A 23,541-nucleotide genomic window follows, 5' to 3' on the forward strand; every position below is an offset into this window, starting at 1 on the left:
GACCCTCTTCCCTCTCATGCTGTCTCATTCTCTCTTTCTTAAATAAAATCTTTATTAAAAAAATACACTTGATGGAATAAATAGTGGGCTAGAGCAAGCAGAGGAATGAATTAATGACCTGGAGGACAGAGTAATGGAAATTAATCAAGCTGAGCAAATGGGAGAAAAAAGAATTATGCAAAGTGAGAATAGATGAAGGGAACTCAGTGACTCCATCAATTGTAACAACATTTGCATTATAAGGATTCCACAAGGAGAGAAGGAGAAGAGAAAGGTCTCCCCCTTCAAATTTATTTGAAGAAATAATCGCTGAAAGTTTCCCTAATCTGGGGAAGGAAACAAGTATCTAGATCCAGGAAGCATGGAGATACCCCCAACAAATTCAACCCAAGGAGATACACACCAAGATACATAATTAAAATGGTAATAGTAGTGATAAAGATGAAAAAGAATAAAAGCAGCAAGAGAAAAGACGACGGTTACATACAAGGGAAACCCCATAAGGCCATCAGTTAATTTTTCAATGGAAACTTGGCAGGCCAGAAGGGAGTGGCATGATGTCTTCAAAGTGCTGAAAGGAAAAAAAAAACCCCTGCAGCCAAGAATACTCTATCCAGCAAGGCTGTCATTCAGAATAGAAGGAGAGTTAAAGAGTTTCTCAAACACACACTAAAGGAATTCATGACCACTAAATGAGCCCAACAGAAAATATTAAAGGGGACTCATTGGAAAGACAAATGACAGTATGAAGGTAGGAAACAAGAGGACTACAAATAAGGATTTCTGTAAAAAGTAGTCAAGGGAATCATAAAAGGATATGAAATATGACACCGGATACCTAAAATGTGTGGTGGGGGAGGAGTGAAGAATGGGTTTAAAATTAAGCAACCATCAACTTTATATAGACTGCTATGTGCAGATGTTCTATACAAATCTAATGGTAACCACAAGTCAAAAACCAGTAATTCATATGCAAAGATAAAGAGAAAGAAATCAAAGTTTATCACTAAAAGCCAGCAAACCATGGAAGAGAACAAGAGAGGGATCAGAGAAAAACTACAAAGCAACCAATGGAAAGTAACAAAATGGCAGTAAGTACATATTGATAATTACTTTGAATGTAAATGGACTAAATGCTCCAATCAAAAGACAGGGTGACAGAGTGGATTAAAAAAAAAAAAACAAGACCCATCTATATGTGGCATACACGAGACTTGTTTCACACATAAAGACACCTGCAGATTCAAAGTGAGGGGATGGAGAAATAATTATACAAACGGATATCAAAACAAAGTCAGGGTAGTAATACTTATACTGGACAAAATAGACTTTAAAACAAAGCCCGTAATGAGACAAATAAGGACACTATATAATAAGGTGAAATCTAACAAGAGAATATAAATGTTGTAAATATTTATGCACCCATTATGGGAACACCCAAATACATAAAACAGTTAATAGCAAACCAAGGGTATAATCAATAGTAATAAAATAATGGTAGGGGACTACAACATCTCACTCTATATCTGTGCTCACAACAAGGGCAGATATATAAATGTTGTAAATATTTATGCACCCACTATGGGAACACCCAAATACATAAAACAGTTAATAGCAAAGGATATAATCAATAGTAGTAAAATAATGATAGGGGACTGTAACAGCTCACTTATATCAATGGACAGATCATCCAAACAGAAAAATAAGGAAACAGTGGCTTTGAATGACACACTAAACTAGATGGATTTAATAGATATACTCAGAACATTCCATCCTAAAACAGCATTCTTTTCATGTGCATATGGAACATTCTCCAAAATAGATCACACGTGAGGCCACAAAACAAATCAACAAATTCAAAGATTGGAGTCATTCCATGCATCTTTTCTGACCCAAACACTATGAAACTAGAAATCAACTGCAAGGAAAAAATCTGGAAAGAGCACAAATACAGGGAAGTTAAATGACATGCCGCTAAATGAGGTCAACCAAGGAATCAAAGAAATAAATTACATGTGAACAAATGACACAATGGTCCAAAATCTTTGGGATGGAGCAAAAATAGCAATACAGACTTACCTCAAGACGACGACTCTCATACAATGTAAGCTTTCACCTAAATGAGCTAGAAAAAACAAAACCCCAAAACAGAAGGAAGGAATGAAGATTAGAGCAGAAATAAATGATATGGAAACAATAAAAAAAAAAGAAAACAGATCAATAAAACCAGGAGCTCGTTCTTTGAAAACATCAACAAAATTGATAAAGGACCCAAAATCACCAATGAAAGAGGAGAAATAACATCAGAGAGATACAAAGGATTGTAAGAATAATATGAAAAACTATAGGCCAACAAATTGGACAACTTAGAAAAATGGATAAATTCCTAGAAATATATAAACTACCAAAACTGAAGCAGGAAGCAATAGAAAATTTGAACAGACCAATTAATAGCAATGAAACTGATTCAGTAATCAAAAACTTCCCAAACAGAAATCCAGGACCAGATGCCAGCACAGGTGAATTCTACTGAACATTTAAAGAAGAATTGATACCTGATTCTCAAGCTATTAAAAAAAAAGGGGGGGGGGGAAGGAGAGCTTCCAATTTCATTCTAAGAAATATCATGATACCAAAACCAAATAAAGACACCACTAAGAATGAACTCCAGGCCAATATCTTGGATGATCACAGATGCAAAAATCCTCAACAAAATACTAGCAAACTGAATCTGACAATACATTTAAAAAAAAAAAAATCACTCACTACAATCAAGTAGACTTATGCCCAGGATGCAAGTGTGGTTTAATGTTAATAAATGAAGGTGATACATTATGTCAATAAGTAAAAGGATGAAAACCATATGATCATTTTGATATACGCAGAAAAAGAATTTGACAAAGCACAATATCCATTCATGATTTAAAACACCCTGAATAAAGTGGGAGTAGAGGGAACATACCTCAACATAATAAAGGCCTTAAATATAAACCCCACAGCTAACATCATCCTTAATGGGGAAAGCCTGAGACCTTTTCCTCTATGGTCAGGAACAAGACAGGGATGTGCACTTTCACTGCTGTTACTCAACATAGTACTAGAAGTCCTAGTCTCAGCAATCAGACAACAAAAAGAAAAGCCACCCAAATTGGTAAGGAAGAAGTTTCACTATTTGTAGATGACATGATACTATATATAGAAAACCCTAGGACTCCACACCAAAAAACTACTAGAACTGATAGATGAGTTATCAATGTACAAAAATCTGTTGCATTCCTATCCACTAATAATGAAGTGGCAGAAGTGAAATTAAGGAAACAATCCCATTTCCAATTGCACCAAGAACAATGAAATTATCTAGGCATAAACATAACCAAAGAGATCAAATCCCGCACTCTGAAAACTATACAACACTGATGAAAGAAATGGAAGATGACAAAGAAATGGAAAGACATTCCATGCTCACAGATTGCAAGATTGTTAAAATGCCCACACAACCCAAAGCAATCTGCAGATTTAATTCAATCCCTATCAAAATACCAACAGCATTCTTCATAGAAATAGGCTAATTCTAAAGTTTATATGGAACCACAAAAGACCCCAAATAGCCAAAACAATTTTGAGAGGGAACAAAACTGGAGGCATCACAATTCTGGACTTCAAATTATATTACAAAGCTGTAGTCATCAAAACAGTATGGTACTGGCACAAAAAGAGACAGATCAGTGGAACAGAAAACCCAGAAATAAACCCATAATTATATCATGAATTAATCTTCAGGAAAGGATAAGACTATCTGATGGATAAAAGACTGTCTCTTCAAGAAATGGTGCTGAGAAAACTGGACAGAAACATGCAAAAGAATGAAACTGGACCACTTTCTTACATCATACACAAAAAATAAACTCAAAATGGATTAAAGATCTAATGTGAGACTTGAACCATAAAACTCCTGAGGCGAGCACAGGTAGTCATTCCTTTGACTCAGCCATAGCAACTTCTTTCTAGATAGGTCTCCTGAGGCAAGGGAAATGAGAACAAAACTATTGGGACTACATCAAAATATAAAGCTTCTGCATGTAAAGGAAAAAATCAAATCAACTAAAAGGCAACCTACTGAACGGGAGAACATATTTGCAAATGACATACCCAATAAAGATTATCACAAAATATGTAAAGAACTTATAAAACCCAACACCCAAAAAAACAATCTTAAAAGTGAGAAGACATGAACAGACATTTATCCAAAGACATCCAGATGGCCAACAGACACATGAAAAGATGCTCAACATCACTCACCACCAGGGAAATGCAAATCACAACTATAATGAGATATCACCTCACACCCATCAGAACGGTTAAAATTAACACAAGAAACAACACGTATCGATGAGGATGTGGAGAAAAAGGAACCCTCATGCACTGTTGGTGGGAATGCAAACTGGTGCAGCCACTGTGGAAAACAGTATGGAGGTTCCTCAAAAAGTTAAAAATAGATGTAATAGAAAAATCTCTATTCCATTATATATATACACACACACATCTACATACATATATAATGGAGTATTTTTCAGCTGTAAGAAAGGATGAAATCTTGTCATTTGCAACAACATGGGTAGATGTGGAAAGTATAATGCTAAAAAAAAAAAAAAAAAGACAACTGCAGAGAACAAACAGATGATTACCAGAAGGGAAAGGCGGGGGGGGGGGGGGGGAGGAGATGGGTGAAATAGGTGACGGGGAGTAAAGAGAACACTTTTTGTGATTAATAACAACAACAACAAAGTTTAGCACCACTAAACCAGCCTTGCAAGAAATGCTAAAGGGAATATAGACGGAAAAATTAAAGTTTGTAACTAGATATCAAGAAAAAAGTAAACATAGTGAAGGTAGTGGATCAACCACCTGCACAGCTAGAATGAGGGTTGGAAGACCAATAAAGTCATCTAGATCTTCAATAGTCAAGGGATACACAAGATGTAAAATATGTCAAAAACCAACAGGATGGGTGGGATCAAGATTTAGTGCTTTTACAACACACTTGAACTTAAGGATATCAACTTGAAGTAGACTGCTGTATACATAGACGTTATAAGTGGACTTCATGGTAACCACAAACCAAATCCCTACAAGAGATACACACAAAATTAAGAAATCCAAAATAACACTATAGTCATTAAATCAGAAGGAAAAGAAGGGAACAGGGAATTACAAAACCCAGAAGGTTTTAAAAAGACAGGTAAGTTTGCATCAGTAGTTACTTTAAATATAAATGGGCTAAATTCTCTAAAAGACACAGGGTGGCTAAGTGGATAAAAAGACTCATCGATCTGCTTCCTATTAGAGATTCACTTCATGTGAAAACAGACTGAAAGTGAAGGGATGGAAGAAGACAGTCCATACAAATGGAACCCTCAAAAAAGTTGAGGGAGCCATTCTTGTATCAGACAAATGGACCTTTAAAATAGACTCAAACAGAGCGGAGCAAGATAGCAGAGGAGTAGGAGACCTGGATTTCGTCTGGTCTCAGGAATTCAGCTGGATAGGGATCAAACCATTCTGAACACCTACGAACTCAACAGGAGATCGAAGAAGAGAGTAGCAACAACTCTCTGAACAGAGAAGCGACCACTTTCTGGAAGGTAGGACGTGCGGAGAAGTGAATCCGAGGCGATATTCGGGAGGAGAGACGGCGGGGGAGGGGCCTCCGTCGGCCGCTTCTGGCAAGTGCTAGAGCCGCGGAGCACAAAATCGGACCTTTTAGAAGCCGGCTCCGCAGAGGGACGTTGCTCCAGTGGCTAAGCGGGGGATGGAACCCTCGCGGGACAGTGGGGTCTCAGGACCCTCGGGGTCACAGAAAGTCCAGGGGAGCCTGAGTGCGGCAGAGCTCCCAGGGATCGGAGCGGGGAGGCCAGCTGCAGAGACGGAGCCCAGGCGCGGGCTCTCAGCTCGGGGTGGCCATAAACTGTGATCCGCGACCCAGTCGGGCCACTGCTCCCGCAGCAGGGACCCAACAAGCGGCAGAGCCGGGGAGACTCCCCTTCCTTCCCGGGGAGGAGCGGCGCGGGAGCGCACCGCAGGGATCTGCTGGGTTTGGAGACTCCACACGGGGTCGGGGGCCAGAAATAGAAATGCTCGGTCACAGGCCGGGTGAGCGCGGAGTGCGGCCGGAGACCGGGGACACGGGAGTGACTGCTTTTCTCTGGGGGCGCACTGAGGAGCGGGGCCCCGAGTTCTCGGCTCCTCCGGGTGGACACTGGGAGGCCACCATTTTCACCCTGGTCCTCCAAAGCTGTACCAAGAGCTTGGAGGGAACAAAAGCTCCTGAGAGCAAACCCGAGCAGCTTGCTTAGCCTGGACCGACAAGGGCGGGGCAATTCCGCCTCCAGCAAAGACATTTGGGAACCACGGCAACAGGCCCCTCCCCCAGAAGATCAGCACGAACAGCCAGCAAGCCAAGACCAAGTTTACCGATCAAGGAGAACGGGAGAACTCCAGCGCTAGGGGAATACTGCACATAGAATTCATGGCTTTTTTTTTTTTTTTACCATGATTCATTAGTTCATCAAAGTTAATATTTTTTTCCTTTTCCCTTTTTCAACCAATATTTTATCAATCCCTTTTTAAAACATTTTTTATTTTTCATTTTTAGAGTCATATTTTGTCCCTTCTTAGTAGTTACCCTTATTTTTGGCATATATATATAAGTTGTTCTCTCTTTAAAATTTTGAGATAGTTTCTTCTAACAGATCAAAATATACCCTAAATCACTAGTGTATGGCTTTGTTCTAGTCTCCTGCCTGATCACATTCTCTTTTTTTTTTAAATCTTTTTTCAAACTTATCAATTCCTTTTATAAAATCTTTTATAATTTTCATCTTTACAGTCATCTTCCATCCCCTCACTGTATCGACCCTTATTTTGTACATATATGTCTTTCCTCCTTTAAAATTTTGGGAGGCACATTTTTCTAACAGGCCAAAATACACCCAAAATCCAGTGTGTGGCACTGATCTATGCACTAGCCTGATCATATTTGATCATATTCTGTTTTTGTATTGTTCTGTTTTTGTATTTTTATTTTTTCTTTTTTTTTTTCTTTCTTTCCCTTTCTTTTCCCCTGGTTTCAGGTCTTTTCTGATTTGTATACAGTATATTTGCTGGGGACGTTGTTAACCTGTTAGCATTTTGTTCCCTCATTCATATATTCTCCTCTGGACAAAATGACAAGATGAAAAAAATCACCTCAGCAAAAAGAACAAGAGGTAGTACCGTCAGCCAGGGACCTACTCAATACAGACATTAGTACGATGTCAGACCTAGAGTTCAGAATCATGACTTTAAAGATACAAGCTGGGTTTGAAAAAAGCGTGGAAGTTATTAGAGAAACCCTTTCTGGAGAAACAAAAGAACTAAAATCTAACCAAGTCGAGATCAAAAAGGCTATTGATGAGGTGCAATCAAAAATGGGGGCACTAACTGCTAGGATAAATGAGGCAGAAGAGAGAATCAGCGATATAGAAGACCAAATGATGGAAAATAAAGAGGCTGAGAGAGAGAGAGAAACAACTACAGGATCACGAGGGCAGAATTCAAGAGATAAGTGATACGATAAGACGAAACAACATTAGAATAATTGGGATCCCAGAAGGAGAGAGAGAGGGAGAGAGAGAGGGGCAGAGGTATATTGGAGCAAATAATAGCAGAGAACTTCCCTAATGTGAGGAAGGAAACAGGCATCAAAATCCAGGAGGCACAGAGAACCCCTCTCAAAATCAATAATAATAGGTCAACACTCCGACATCTAATAGTAAAACTTACGAGTCTCAGAGACAAACAGAAAATCCTGAAAGCAGCTCGGAGGAAGAGATATGTAACCTACAATAGTAGAAATATTAGATTGGCAACAGACCTATCCACAGAGACCTGGCAGGCCAGAAAGGACTGGCAAGATATCTTCAGAACACTAAACTAGAAAAATATGCAGCCAAGAATTACTATATCCAGCTAGGCAGTCACTGAAACTAGGAGAGATCAAAACCTTCCAGGACAAACAAAAACTAAAGGAATTTGCAAACACGAAACCAGGCCTCCAAGAAATATTGAAAGGGGTCCTCTAAGCAAAGAGAGCCTAAAAGCAGCATAGATCAGAAAGGAACAGAGACAATATGCAGTAACAGTCACCTTATGGGCAATACAATGGCACTAAATTCCTACCTTTCAATAGTTACCCTGAATGTAAATCGGCTAAATGCCCCAATCAAAAGACACAGGCTATCAGATTGGATTAAAAAACAAGACCCATCGATATGCTGTCTGCAAGAGACTCATTTTAGACCCAAAGACACCCCCAGATTGAAAGTGAGGGGGTGGAAAACCATTTGCCATGCTAATGGACACCAAAAGAAAGCTGGGGTGGCAATCCTTATATCAGACAAATTAGATTTTAAAAGAAAGACTGTAATAAGAGATGAGGAAGGACACTATATCCTAAAGGGTCTATCCAACAAGAAGATCTAACAATGTAAATATCTATGCCCTGAACATGGGAGCAGCAAATTACATAAGGCAATTAAAAACAAAAGTGAACACACACATTGACAACACTACAATAATAGTGGGGGACTTTAACACCCCCTGACTGAAATGGACAGATCATGTAAGCAAAAGATCAACAAGGAAATAAAGACTTTAAATGACACACTGGACCAAATGGACTTCACAGACATATTCAGAACATTCCATCCCAAAGCAACGGAATGCACATTCTTCTCTAGTGCCCATGGAACATTCTCCAGAACTGATCACATCCTAGGTCACAAATCAGGTCTCAATCGGTACCAAAAGATTGGGATCATTCCCTGCATGTTTTCAGACCACAATGCTTTGAAACTAGAACTCAATCACAAGAGGAAAGTCAGAAAGAACTCAAATACATGGAGGCTAAAGATCATCCTACTAAAGAATGAAAGGGTCAACCAGGAAATTAAAGAAGAATTAAAAAAATTCATGGAAACCAATGAAAATGAAAACACAACTGTTCAAAATCTTTGGGATGCAGCAAAGGAAGTCCTGAGAGGAAAGTATATAGCAATACAAGCCTTTCTTAAGAAACAAGAAAGGTCTCGAATACATAACCTAACCCTACACCTAAAGGAGCTGGAGAAAGAACAGCAAATAAAGCCTAAACCCAGCAGGAGAAGAGAAATAATAAAGATCAGAGCAGAAATCAATGAACTAGAAACCAAAAGAACAGTAGAACAGATCAACGAAACTAGGAGCTGGTTCTTTGAAAGAATTTATAAGATTGATAAACCCCTGGCCAGACTGATCAAAAAGAAAAATGACCCAAATCAACAAAATCATGAATGAAAGAGGAGAGATCGCAACCAACACAAAAGAAATACAAACAATTATAAGAACATATGATGAGCAACTCTGTGCCAGCAAATTAGATAACCTGGAAGAAATGGGTGCATTCCTAGAGATGTATCAACTACCAAAATTGAACCAGGAAGAAATAGAAAACCTGAACAGACCTATAACCACTAAGGAAATTGAAGCAGTCATCAAAAATCTCCCAACAAACAAAAGCCCGGGGCCAGATGGCTTCCCAGGGGAGTTCTATCAGACATTTAAAGAATACCTATTCTCCTGAAACTGTTCCAAAAAATAGAAATGGAAGGAAAACTTCCAATCTCATTTTATGAGGCCACCATTACCTTGATCCCCAAACCAAAGACCCCATCAGAAAGGAGAATTACAGACCAATATCCTTGATGAACATGGATGCAAAAATTCTCACCAAAATACTAGCCAATAGGATCCAACAGTACATTAAAAGGATTATTCACCACGACCAAGTGGGATTTATCCCTGGGCTGCAAGGCTGGTTCAACATCCGCAAATCAATGTGATACAATACATTAACAAAAGAAAGAACAAGAATCATATGATCCTCTCAATAGATGCAGAAAAAGCATTTGACAAAGTACAGCAACCTTTCTTGATCAAAACTCTTCAGAGTATAGGGATAGAGGGTACATACCTCAATATCATAAAAGCCATCTACGAAAAACCTACAGCGAATATCATTCTCAATGGGGAAAAGCTGAGAGCTTTTCCCCTAAGGTCAGGAATGCGGCAGGGATGTCCACTCTCACCACTGCTATTCAACATAGTATTAGAAGTCCTAGCCACAGCAATCAGACAACAAAAAGAAATCCAAGGCATCCAAATCAGCAAAGAGGAAGTCAAACTCTCACTCTTTGCAGATGATATGATACTGTATGTGGAAAACCCAAAAGACTCTACCTCAAAACTGCTAGAACTCATACAGGAATTCAGTCAAGTAGCAGGCTATAAAATCAATGCACAGAAATCAGTGGCATTCCTATACACCAACAACAAGACAGAAGAGAGACAATTCAAGGAGTCGATCCCATTCACAATTGCACCCAAAACCATAAGATACCTAGGAATAAATTTAACCAAATAGGCAAAGGATCTGTACTCAGAAAACTATAAAATACTCATGAAGGAAATTGAAGAAGACACAAAGAAATGGAAAAACGTTCCATGCTCATGGATTGGGAGAAATGGAACAAATAATCCTAAAATTTGTATGGAACCAGAAGAGACCCCGAATAGCCAGAGGCATATTGAAAAAGAAAAGCAAAGCTGGCGGCATCCCAATTCCGGACTTCCAGCTCTATTACAAAGCTGTCATCATCAAGACAGTATGGTACTGGCACAAAAACAGACACATAGATCAATGGAACAGAATCGAGAGCCCAGAAATGGACCCTCAACTCTATGGTCAACTTAACTTTGACAAAGCAGGAAAGAATGTCCAATGGCAAAAAGACAGTCTCTTCAACAAATGGTTTTGGGAAAATTGGACAGCCACATGAAGAAGAATAAAGTGGACCATTTCCTTACACCACACACACAAATAGACTCCAAATGGTTGAAAGACCTAAACGTGAGACAGGAATCCATCCAAATCCTAAAGGAGAACACAGGCAGCAACCTCTTCGACCTCAGCCACAGCAACTTCTTCCTAGAAACATCGCCAAAGGCAAGGGAAGCCAGGGCAAAAATGAACTATTGGGATTTCATCAAGATAAAAAGCTTTTGCACAGCAAAAGAAACAGTCCACAAAACCAAAAGACAACGGACAGAATGGGAGAAAATATTTGCAAATGACACATCAGATAAAGGGCTAGTATCCAAAATCTATAAAGAACTTATGAAACTCCACACCCAAAGAACAAATAATCCCATCAAGAAATGGGCAGAAGACATGAACAGACATTTTTCCAAAGAAGACATCCAAATGGCCAACAGACACATGAAGAAGTGCTCAACGTCACTCAGCATCAGGGAAATCCAAATCAAAACCTCAATGAGATACCACCTCACACCCGTCAGAATGGCTAAAATGAACAAGTCAGGAAATGACAGATGTTGGCGGGGATGCGGAGAAAGGGGAACCCTCCTACGCTGTTGGTGGGAATGCAAGCTGGTGCAACCACTCCGGAAAACAGTATGGAGGTTCCTCAAACAGTTGAAAATAGAGCTACCGTTCGATCCAGCAATTGCACTACTGGGTATTTACCCCAAAGATACAAATGTAGGGACCCGAAGGGGTACGTGTACCCCAATGTTTATAGCAGCAATGTCCACAATAGCCAAACTGTGGAAAGAGCCAAGATGTCCATCGACAGATGAAGGGATAAAGAAGAGTGGTATATATACACAATGGAATATTATGCAGCCATCAAAGGGAATGAGATCTTGCCATTTGCAATGATGTGGATGGAACTGGAGGGTGTTATGCTGAGTGAAATAAGTCGGAGAAAGACATGTATCATATGACCTCACTGATATGAGGAATTCTTAATCTCAGGAAACAAACTGAGGGTTGCTGGAGTGGTGGGGGGTGGGAGGGAGGGGGTGGCTGGGTGATGGACATTGGGGAGGGTATGTGCTATGGTGAGCGCTGTGAATTGTGCAAGACTGTTGAGTCGCAGATCTGTACTTCTGCGACAAATAATGCAACATATGTTAAGAAAAAAGAAAATAGCAGGAGGGGAAGAATGAGGGGCAGTAAATCAGAGGGAGAGACGAACCATGAGAGACGATGGACTCTGAAAAACAAACTGAGGGTTCTAGAGGGGAGGGGGGTGGGGGGATGGGTTAGCCTGGTGATGGGTATTCAAGGGGGCACGTTCTGCATGGAGCACTGGGTGTTATGCACAAACAATGAATCATGGAACACTTCATCAAAAACTAATGATGTAATATATGGTGATTAACATAATAAAAAAATAAAAATTAAAATAGACTCAACATACAGATGTAGTGAAAAGGGGCACCTGCACCCCAATGTTCATAGCAGCAATGTACACAATAGCCAATCTGTGGAAGGAGCCGAGATGCCCTTCAACAGATGAATGGATAAGGAAGATGTAGTACATATATACAATGAAAGATTACTCAGCCATCAGAAGGGATGAATACCTACTCTCTTCACGGATATAGATGGAACTGGAGGGTATTATGCTAAGTGAAATAAGTCAATCAGAAGAAGACAATTATCATATGGTTTCACTCATATGTGGAATATAAGAAAAAGCGCAGTGGATCTTAGGGGAAGGGAGGGAAAACTGGGAAGAAATCAGAGGGAGACAAACCATGAGACTCTTGACTCCGGGAAACAAACTGAGGGTTGTGGAAAGGGAGGTGGGTGGGGGGATGGGGGTGACTGGGGGATGGGCATTAAGGAGGGCACGTGATGTGATGAGCACTGGGTGTTATAGCAACTAATGAATCACTGAACACTACATCAAAAAATGATGTACCATGTGTTGGCTGACTGAATTTAAATTTTAATTTAAAATAAACCTAACAAAAACACGAAGAAAGGCATTACATAATGATAGAGATCTCTCCAAAAGGACATAAAAATTGTTAATATTTATGCACCCAACATAAGATCACCTAAGTACATATAAAGTAAATAGTAATTGAGAGAAATGGACAGTAATAGTAGGGAATTTAACATCCCATTTACATTAATGCCTAGATAATCCAGACAGCATCAAGATGACATTAGCCTTGAATGATACATTAGACCAGATGGACTTTATATACAGAACATTCTATCCCTAAACTGTATAATACCATTCTTCTCCAATGCACTTGGAATATTCTCCAGGATAGATCACACGTTAGGCCACAAAACACGTCTCAAAGTTTAGAAGATTGAAATTAAACATCTTTTCCAACCACAATGGTATGAAGGTAGAAATCATTTATGAAACACTGGAAAACACACACAGGCTACACCAGTTACTGAACCACACCAATGGGTCAATGAAAAGAGGAAATCAAAAAATACCTTGAGACAAAAATAGAAACCCAACAGTCCAAAATCTATGGGATGGAACAAAAGCAGTTCTAAGATGGCAGTTTATAGCTACACAGACATACCTCTGGACACAGAATCCCAAGTAACCTTATATTCTGTTTAAGGGAACTAGAGAAAGAACAAAAAGCCAAAGTTAGTTAGAAAAAGAAGGAAATAAAGATCAAAGTTGGGAAGAAATATAAACTAAAGGGAATAGAAAAATCAATGAAATAGCTGGTTTTCTTGAAAAGAAAATGGATAAACCTTTAGCCACACTTATCAAGGAAAAATATGGCCCAAATGAAATCAAACAAAAGAGGAATTACTACCCATACCACAAAAACAAAGGATAAGAGACTACTATGAACATTTAGGTGCCAACAAATGTGACAACTTAGAGGAAGTGGATACATTCCTAAAAATATACAATCTTCCAAGACTGAAAGAGAAACAAAATCTAAATAGACTGATTTCTAGCAATGCATCAGTAATCAAAAAACTCCCCCAAATCTAGGACCAGATGGATTCATAGGTGAATCCTACTGAACATTTAAAGAAGAATTAACACATTTTTCTCTATTTAGGAAAAAAAAAAAGTGCAAAGAAATGAAGAGAAAGGAACTCATTCTACAGGGCATTACCTTGATAGCAAAACCAGACACCACCACCACAAAAATTATAGTCCAATATCCCCGATGAAATAGATACAGTAATTCTCAGCAAAATATTAGCAAACTGAATTCAACAACATTAAAAAGACCATACACCATGATCAAGTGGGATTTATTCCAGGGATGCAAGGATGGTTCAGTATCTGTAAATCAACATGATACAACACATTAACAAAAGAATAAGAGCATATAATAATGGCAGAGAAAGCATTTGACAAAATTCAACACCCATTCATAACAACTCTCAAAGTCAATATAGAGAAAACATAACTCAGAATAAAGGGCATATATGATAAACCCACAGCTAACATTGTACTCAATGGTGAAGAGCTGAGTTCTTCCTCTAAGATCAAGAGTGAGGATGCCCACTCTGCCACTTTTATTCCACATGGTGTTGGATGTCCTAGCCAATCAGACAAGAAATAAGAGGCATCCAAATTGGAAAGGTAGAGCCGTTACTATTCGCAGACATGTGACACTATATAGAAAACCCTAGGCCTCCACCAAATTGCTACTATAAGGAAGGAATTCAGTAAAGTTGCAGGAGAGAAAATATAGATGAGTCTGTTGCATTTCTATGCCCTAATAATGAACTATCAAAAAGAGAAATAAAGAAAACAGCCCCATTCACAATTGTATTAGAAATAGAATACATAGAAATAAGTTTAACTGAGGTGAAAGACCTATCCACTGAAAACCACAAGACATGGATGAAAAACTGAACATGACACAAATAAATGGAAAGATAACACACGCTTGTGGGTTGGAAGAATATTGTTAAAATACCCAAACTACTCAAAGCAATCTAGAGTCAATGCAATCCCCATCAAAATGTCAATGGCATTTTTTCAGAGGGAGAACAATGAATCCTAAAGGAATCCTAAAATTTTCAAACAAAAGACCCCAAACAGCCAAGGCAATTTTTTGATTTTATTATGTTAATCACCATACATTACATCATCAGTTTTTGATACAGTGTTCCATGATTCGCTGTTTGCTTATAACACCCAGTGCTCCATGCAGAAGATGCCCTCTTTAATACCCATCACAAGGCAATTTTAAGAAGAACAAAGCTGAAGGTATCTTACTCCTGATGTTAAACTATGCTACAAAGCTATCAGAATCAGAACAGTGTGATATGGGCACAAAAATAGACGTAGATCAAAGGACCAAGAGAGTCTAGAAATAAACCATGATGGTATGGTTAATTAATCTTTCACAAAAGAGGCAAGAATATACAATGAGAGAAAATCTCTTCAACAACTGTTGGGAAAACTGAACCACCTTATGATGAAACGGGACCACTCTCCTACCAGACACAAAACTCAGAAGACAGGCAGTAAGCATGTGGACACTGGCCTTAGAAATATTTTTTTTTTTTTGAATCCGTCTCCTCAGACAAGAGTAACAGCAACAATGGGACTCCAAACAGAAAACCTTTTGTACATTGAATGAGACCATCACAAAACAAAAAGGCAATTTATAGAATGTTAGAAGATATTTTCAAAGGGTACATCCCACAAGGGATGTATATCCAAAATACATAAGAATTCCCACTTTTTATTTTAAAGATTTTATTTATTTATTAGAGAGCGAGCAAGCAACAGCATGAGAGGGGAGAGAGTCAGAGGGAGAAGCAGGCTCCCCACTGAGCTGGGAGCCTGATGTGGGACTTGATCCCAGGACCCTGGGATCATGACCTGAGCCGAAGGCAGTCGCTTGACCAACTGAGCAACCCAGGCACCCTCCCACTAATAAACATCCGATTAAAAATAGCAAAGAAAACTAAATGAGCAGAACACCTGAACAAACATTTCTCCAAAGATGACACACAGATGGCTGACCCACGAAAAGAAGCTCAATATCCCCACTCACGAGGAAAACGTAAATCAAAACCACAATGAGATTACCTCACACCTGCCAACTGTTATTAAAAATACAGATGGTCATTAATGATGTGGAATAAAGGAAATCATTGTGCAATATTGGTGGGAATGCAAAATAGTGCAGCTACTGTGGAATATAGGACAGATTCCTGAGAAATTTGAAAGGAGAACTACCATATGATCCAGCAATGTCATCTGGGTATCTAAAAAAAAAAAAAAAAAACACTAACTCAAAAAGATACGTGCATCCCTATATTACAGCATTACCTACAGCAGCCAAGACATGGAGCAGCCCAAGCGTCCTTCAGTAGATGAATGGGTAGAGATGTGTGTACAAACACACGTACGCAGTACTACTCAGCCACGGGATACGATGAAATCTTGCCATTTGTGACAACATGGATAGATCTAAAGGTGTTATTCAGTGGAAGAATCAGAGAAAGATCAACTGTATGCTTTCATTTATGGCTGGAATCTAAAAAAAAAAAAAAAAAAAAAACAACAATCCAAACAGGGACAGATACATAGAACAATTCTTTACCAGACGGGAGGCATAGGTGAAGGTGATCAAGAGACACTGGGGTGCAGTGTTCAGCACAAGGAATGTAATTAATATTGTAACTTTGTACGGTGACAGACGGTAGCTAGCTTTATTCTGATCACTTCTGAACGTATACAAACTGAGTCACGGCGTTGTACACTTGAAACTAATATTGAACAACTATACCTCAATTTTTAAAGCAACTGGAGGAAGAGAAAGGAAGAAATGAAACCCCAGCCTTGCCGAAGAACTGGCCCCGCAAAGACTCCAGTGGACTCCGACCCTGGCCAGCCTCCGTCTTGAGCCACAGAAGCCACGGAGACCGGACACAGGACTCTGCTCCCCGAGTTGCCCCTCCACCACCCTGGGAAATGGATGGACCCAGTGCCCTTGCCCCGACCTGTGGCAGATCTACGGCCTCACAGAGCTGCTTTGCATGAGGATCCCCACCAGCAGGGGTGTCCTTGAAGGAAAGAGCGGAGGTCACGGGCTCATATGTCAGCTGCAAGGGAGTCAGAGAAAGTAGCTGGCCTTCTCAACTTCTGTGGTGAAGGACAGGGACTCACAACAAGGTTCTGCATGTAAAGAGTTGTCCAAATAGAGGAAAGGGTCTCAAACCTCCCCCATGTTTGTGAAGGGTGGGGGAGTGGCGAGTCATACTCATCATGTCCTGTGAGCTACGAATGCTAATCAGCCACAAACCCAGGGCAGGTCGCTCCTGCAGGTGCGAAACGCAGGACTGCTCTAAACCGGTCATGCTAACCCCTTCTCTCTGCCCCTACTCGGTCGTGGAGTGGGGGGAACGTGGCACTTGCTGGGGGTTTCTGAGGGATTGTGGGAAGCAGCTCTCTCTCCCACCCGACCCTTCCCCACCTGCTCGGGATGCTGCAGTGGAAGGACGGGAGGCTGGGGGCCCTGCAGACGTTGACGCCCAGAGACGAAGGCCAGGGGAGCCAGGAACACGGGGAAGCACGGTCAGGACGGCACAGAGCTTCTGACCCCTAGCTCTGCTCCCCTCCACACGTACGGACTGAAGCCGTTAGCTGGGTGTTCTGCCAGAGTGAATATGCCACCGTACGAACTATACGGTCTGACCATAGAGGACAATGGGACTAACCTATGCCTCTGCAGCAACCAGCCCGGAATGCCAGGACTCGCTCAGCAATGACCAGCTGCCCTTGCTACTGTCCTGCCTTTGGACTCGGGACCAGAGAAGCCCGTTATGAGCCCCACCGACATCAGCCAGGACGGCCCCTTCTTGTTAACCCGCCTCCAGCTTCCCCTCACCAACTACCTCCCACCCGAGCTGACCCGAGGCTTCCCGGTCTGCACTCTGAGCCCCCCACCCCTCTGCCCGTGTGTCTTTGCCAAATTCGAGGGAGGATGACAGACTCCCCGGGCGTAGCAAACTCTGAAACCCTAGTCTCACCTGGGTGACCGTTAGACATCTGTACTTTCCCAGGGGGATACACCTTCCCTCCACTACTCTAAAGACACACGCGCGTCGTAGATCACGCTCCCCGCTTTATGTTCTCCATCACCCGGTCCTTCTGTCGGGAGACACTCGCAAGGGCACTAACGATGGTGACCCGAGTGATGTACCGTCCACCCTTCTCCCTTGCTTCCAGGAGGCCCACCAGGCACTGCGCCGACCCTGTTCGGCCCCGTGGGACAGGCCCCCGACGTGGCCTCGGACACAGACAACAGTCCAAAGGTATTAGCCCCATGTGAGATGAACAAGGGAGCTACGGTTTCACTTTCTACTACAAACGGAGCATGGTCCCTGAACTCCACCGTGGGCCACACTGAAACACAACCCCATAAACACCTTCTCAGGGAACAAACCAGGCAGGTTACTTCTGAGAACTGAACCTGCAAGACAGAAGTCTCTGCCCGGATTTCTCCAAACCTCTGACGCTTAAGCAACCAACGGCCGGTGCAGGCCACAGAGTCGCGCATACGTGATGGATCGTGTGGGTTTGGGGGCGAACAGGTGACAAATGCTGGGGCAGAAACAGGCTGCAGGGTGGGCAGTGGTGTCCACTGGCCGACCAGCCACAGGGTCTGCACCCACGGTCCCAGCCAGTCCTGGGCTGGGCTGCGCTGGGCACCTGGGCCTTCTCCTAAGCTCAGGATCGACACCGTCAGCTCCTCGGAGCTGGACCCGGGGCGTTGCCTAAGCGGGGTGTGCTGGCCGAGGTGGAACCGCACCAGCTCCTAACTCCTGGGCTGATGACGTAGGTGAGCCCGGGCCGGCCGGGCCCTCATCAGGTGGGTGTAGAAGGTGGACCCTCCAGGGAGCAGGAACCCAATCCCACAGGGATCCTGGTCCACACTGCCCACCAGGTTCTTGTGCCGACTTCGTGCCGAACTGGCCTGCGGTGCCCTGATCCTGACCCTTTGACTGTAGCCCCACAGGCGCAACTGTGGTTGCTTGTCCGAGGCGGGAATGGGAAGCAGGGATCGGTTTGCTGGGACAAGCTGAAGCTCTCAGGTTGGAGTGGAAAGACAGCATCATCTGGTCAGGAAGAGTCGCCAAAGAGCCGGACCCCCAGGGCCCCACCCTCAGTGTGGACGAGACAGCCTGTGGGAAGGAGAGAGGAAAACTCACGGACGGAGCACCTACTACTTCCATGTGCTTAACTGTGACATTTCAGAGTAAGTTGTACATTTCCCATTGCCTGTCTGAGAAAGCGGAGGCTCGTAGGTGTTACACGCCGAGACTCTGCATGTACAAACGGAAACGTGACTTGGTCCCACCACGTCCGCAGAATGGCCCGGGAGCTCCAACCACAGCCTCTCCTGGATTCAGCCCCAAACGCTCAGAACTTGGTCAACGACTACCATCTTCCGAATGAGGCGCGCACAACTCCGACTCAGAACCAAAGTATCCTCCCCCAACTGGTCACACAGGATGCCCCACTTCCAGAGCCCACCTCGAGCTTCCCTTTGCCGACAGCCTCCAGTCAAAGTACATCCAAATCCTTCCCTCCTTCCACTGGGTGGTCTTCTGGCTACACCTGAGTCTGTGCCCAACACAACGGTAGCTCACAGCCTTGCTGTAGCGAATTCTGTACACAGAGCCTCCGTGGGTTCCCATCTGAATGCTCTGCATTTCCACAGCTGCAGGTCTAGAAGTGCTGGTCAAGGAAGGGCAACCAGCCCATCCCCGTTTGCACAGGACTCTCCAGGTTTGGGCACGAGCGTCCTGCACCCCTGGTACTGGATTCCCACCAAATCAGAGTGCCTGGTCAGCCTAGGGGGAGTGGACCTTGAACTCAGGATGGCGTGTCTGCAAAGTCTGTGCATTCCCCACAGGGACAGCAAGTTGATTTCATCTCTTGTGCCCAAGACTGGCCAGAGCCCTGCAATCCAGATGGAAAGAGAACCACGCCCAACCAGCCAAGTCAGCATCTTCCAGGAGGAAGGAGCAGAGGCATTAACAGCATAGGGACAGGGGGGAGAGATTGGGCTCAGCTGAGAACAAGCCCAAGTGGGGGTCACAGCCAAGGAGCAGGGGACCAGTGGATGCAAAATCAGAGAGGGCACATCCGGGCTAAGGGGGTGGGGTTGGGCCAAACGGACTTCACAGGATTCTTACGGAAGGCAGGCCAGAGGGAGAAGATATCGAGAGTGAGCAGATACCAAGGGTGAAGGATTTCTGCTAAAACTGGACTTAGTGGGCCAAGCACAATGCCCAAGGTCATGGTCTGGTCAAGGTCTTTGTCATACTTAAGGAGTCTGCTCCTCTCTCCCCACCTCCAACCCCTGGAAACCACCAGTCTGCATTCCATCTCTGATAAGTGAGTGGGTTTTACATTTTAGGGTCTTGTGCTAGAACAATCAATGCCTCAAGAGCTAGGTGTTTGTTCTCCCTAAACCAAACCACGATGTAGCTCATGTAGAACCAAACTAATATGGAGTCACTTCTGTCAAGGACACATGCAGAGGGACAAAGCAGGTGCATAAAGGAAACAGCCTTACCTTACAGGAATTTACAGCTCTTCTCACAGGTCAGAGGACACCAGCCAATCTCCAAACACCACGTCTGCCCATACCACAGGTGGACTTATTTTCCTGATTCCCTACCCTGATCCAGGTAAGAAAGATGACCACTAGACAGTCAGCTGAAAAAGCCAAATAACCTCCATGTTTTCCCCCATAAAAATCCCAGTCTTTGAGGAACACAGAACTCATCATTTCTATAGTCTTGAGTTTCAGGACTTGCAAGTTCAAAGCCTGTAATGAACTCTCATTTCTGCTTCATTTTATCGAGTTTGGTTTTGACAGACCCAAGGGGCCAAGCCCCTCCTAGGGATGTCTCAGGGTAGACCCTGGAAGTGTGGTCCCTGCACCAACAGCACCAGCATCCCTTAGGAACTTGTTAGAAACACAAAATCCTTGGTCCCAACCCTAGATTTACTGAGTCAGAAGCACGAGGGCCGGTCCACAAAGAGGCCCAGGCGACTCTGAAACAAGCTGTAATTCGGAACTGCTTTAGAATTATGTAAGCATTATGAGAATTATGCACGTTTTCTTACTGTAGTGAACGTCGGTGGCCTCCCCTCCCACGTACCCCCCTACACTCACATCCCCCAGAGGTTCACATGCCCCCTCTCCCCAGCACCCCTTCACCTTTTCGTGGAACAAGGCCACCTTCCGGCCAGAAGTAGACCCCAACCGTGGTGGGCCCATCAAGCGCGGCAACTTCTGCAGGGACGACCCAGGACCTCACTGCATCCACAGAGGCCTGCTCCCCTCGCTTGTTGCTGCTCACGGGGACCAGATTCTATTTTCACTGCACGTGGTCCTGAGAAGTCTCTTGCCATGCTGCACAGCTCATGCGAACCCACTGTCCGGCGGACGAAAGGGAAAGACCTGAGGACCGTGAGCTTCCTCCCCAGGTGTGCCTGCAGCCAGCGGGTCCCACCGACGGCCCCCCACGGACGGCCCCAGGAACAGCCGGCCCCACCTGGCTCAGCCGCGGACTGTTACTGGCGGGGAATCTAGCGATCACCCTAAACCCACGCGGCCTCACACGCCCTCCACTTGGACTCGGATGCGGACCACAGAGGAGGATTTTGCCGGTGCAGGAAGCATCCACTGAGGGGGATCCATGCTTATCTGCGCGCACACACACACGGAGAGCAGCGCAGACCCCTTCCTGCACACCCCCGAGGTCAGGACCGCGAGCTCAGGCTTCCCGGGAGCCCCCGGCTCAGCATCCCTGCCTGAGCCGCCGCTGTGGGGTGGGCAGGTCCACGCAGCAACAGGAATCAGGCCAAGGGCAGCGCGGAGGTGGAGGGCCCGACCCCCAGGAGCGGCTCCACCAGCCACGGACCGGAGCCTCCGACTAAGGCCTGGCCTCCATCCTTCTGATGGGCCTCGCAGGGGCCTCCGTGGTCCCAGAGTCCTGCCCGCCCCCCCCCCCCCCCCCCCCCCCCCCACTGCGCAGCGCAGCTCTGCTCGACAGGTACCCTTCCACGGGCTTTCCCTGCTGGCCTCCACTGACCTGCTCCCTCCCTCCTGCCTCTGGGAACCCCTCCTCGGATCCCTGACCCCACCTGATCATTCACCAGCACAACCCCCAGGGTCAGACTGCGGAGCACTGAGCCCGGCTTCCTGTGCGGTCCGCTCCAGGGGGAAGGCCAGCCTCTGAGCTCCACAGAGGGATGGAGGTGAAGGCAGGGGAGAGGGCAGGTGGGGACAAACCGTCCATACACGAGGAACACCACGGTGATGGGGAAACAGACTGACAAGGAGCCAGCGTCCAGACTTCCTGGGGCCCCTGTTTGAACCACAGGCCAGGGGCAAGACCCATCAGTCTAAACTGAATTCTTGAAAGCTGGTGGGGAGACTTGATTTCTATTTTGACAGCAGGGAGCGTAGAGCGTCTGAACAAGAATTTGAATAGAAGCATTTGAAGATGAATTGGGTATTATCTTGAAAGGAGCCTGAGCCAGAAGCACACGGGGGGGGGGGGGGGGGGGGGGGGTAGAAAGCAAATGGAGGGAAGGGGAAGGAAGGGGGAGAGGACCAGTGGAGAGCAGGAAACGACATACCAAGGAGAAGGCAGAAGGCAAGGGTCTCCACTGAATCTTGGTTCAATTAAACAGCTATAAAAGTAATTTGACAGGCCTCCCCGAAGTGCCAGCTCGTTCTTCGGCCGCTGTCCCCGGACTCCAGCCACCGCTTCTTCTCGCTATGGATCCCAACTGCTCCTGCGCGGCCGGTGGCTCCTGACGTGCGCCGGCTCCTGCAAATGCAAAGAGTGCAGATGCACCTCCTGCAAGAAGAGCTGCTGCTCCCGCTGTCCTGCGGGCTGTGCCAAGTGTGCCCAGGGCTGCATCTGCAAAGGCGCATTGGAGAAGTGCAGTTGCTGTGCCTGATGTGGCGGAGCCTGCGCCCGATGTAAATACAGCCACGTGTACACACCTGCAGTGGGTTTTTTTTGGTGCTTTTTGTTTTGGGTACAACCCTGACCCATCGCTACATTCTTTTCTTTTTCCTATAAAATATGTGAATTATAAAAAAAAAGTAATTTGACAGTATAAGATGAAGATTTTGTTAGGTGAAACCAATGTGTTATGTTTATCAGTTGAATGGCCTCAGGTTTTCAGACGCTCGCTACGTATTTAGTGAGGTCAGAGGTCCAGCGACTGGGGACACACACAGATCAAGGAGACATAAAATATTAACTATGGAATCTAGTTTACGGGGGTGTGCTTGCTCACGGCACTTTGTCCAGCATACCTGAGTATTTTACAAAGTACTTAACAATGGAAGGGAAAGGCTTCTGATCACATCCAGAATCTTTCCCTTGGCTTCGTTTCTTTCCCAGAATAATCGCTGTAGCAGAAAGTATTACCTTCCACAGCCATCCTCCCTCTGACGGCATCTGGTTTTGATCCAGGGCCTCAGGGGTTGGATCACAGTTGCTCCAACACCCACAGCAATACCATTCCCCTTCCCAGATCCTCATTTCTCCACCCTCCCCAGCTGCGAGGGGACCGTGTGACTCAATCCACA

The 23,541-nt window shown here is 44.1% G+C and overlaps 1 pseudogene; it reads left to right on the plus strand.

Moving 5' to 3' along the window:
- The first annotated feature begins 22,716 nt into the window (after positions 1-22,716).
- On the plus strand, positions 22,717-22,901 carry LOC113912907 (annotated as a pseudogene).
- The last annotated feature ends 640 nt before the right edge of the window (positions 22,902-23,541 follow it).

The sequence above is a fragment of the Zalophus californianus genome, chromosome 14 (genome assembly GCF_009762305.2).
Source record: "Zalophus californianus isolate mZalCal1 chromosome 14, mZalCal1.pri.v2, whole genome shotgun sequence".
Lineage (NCBI taxonomy): Eukaryota > Metazoa > Chordata > Mammalia > Carnivora > Otariidae > Zalophus > Zalophus californianus.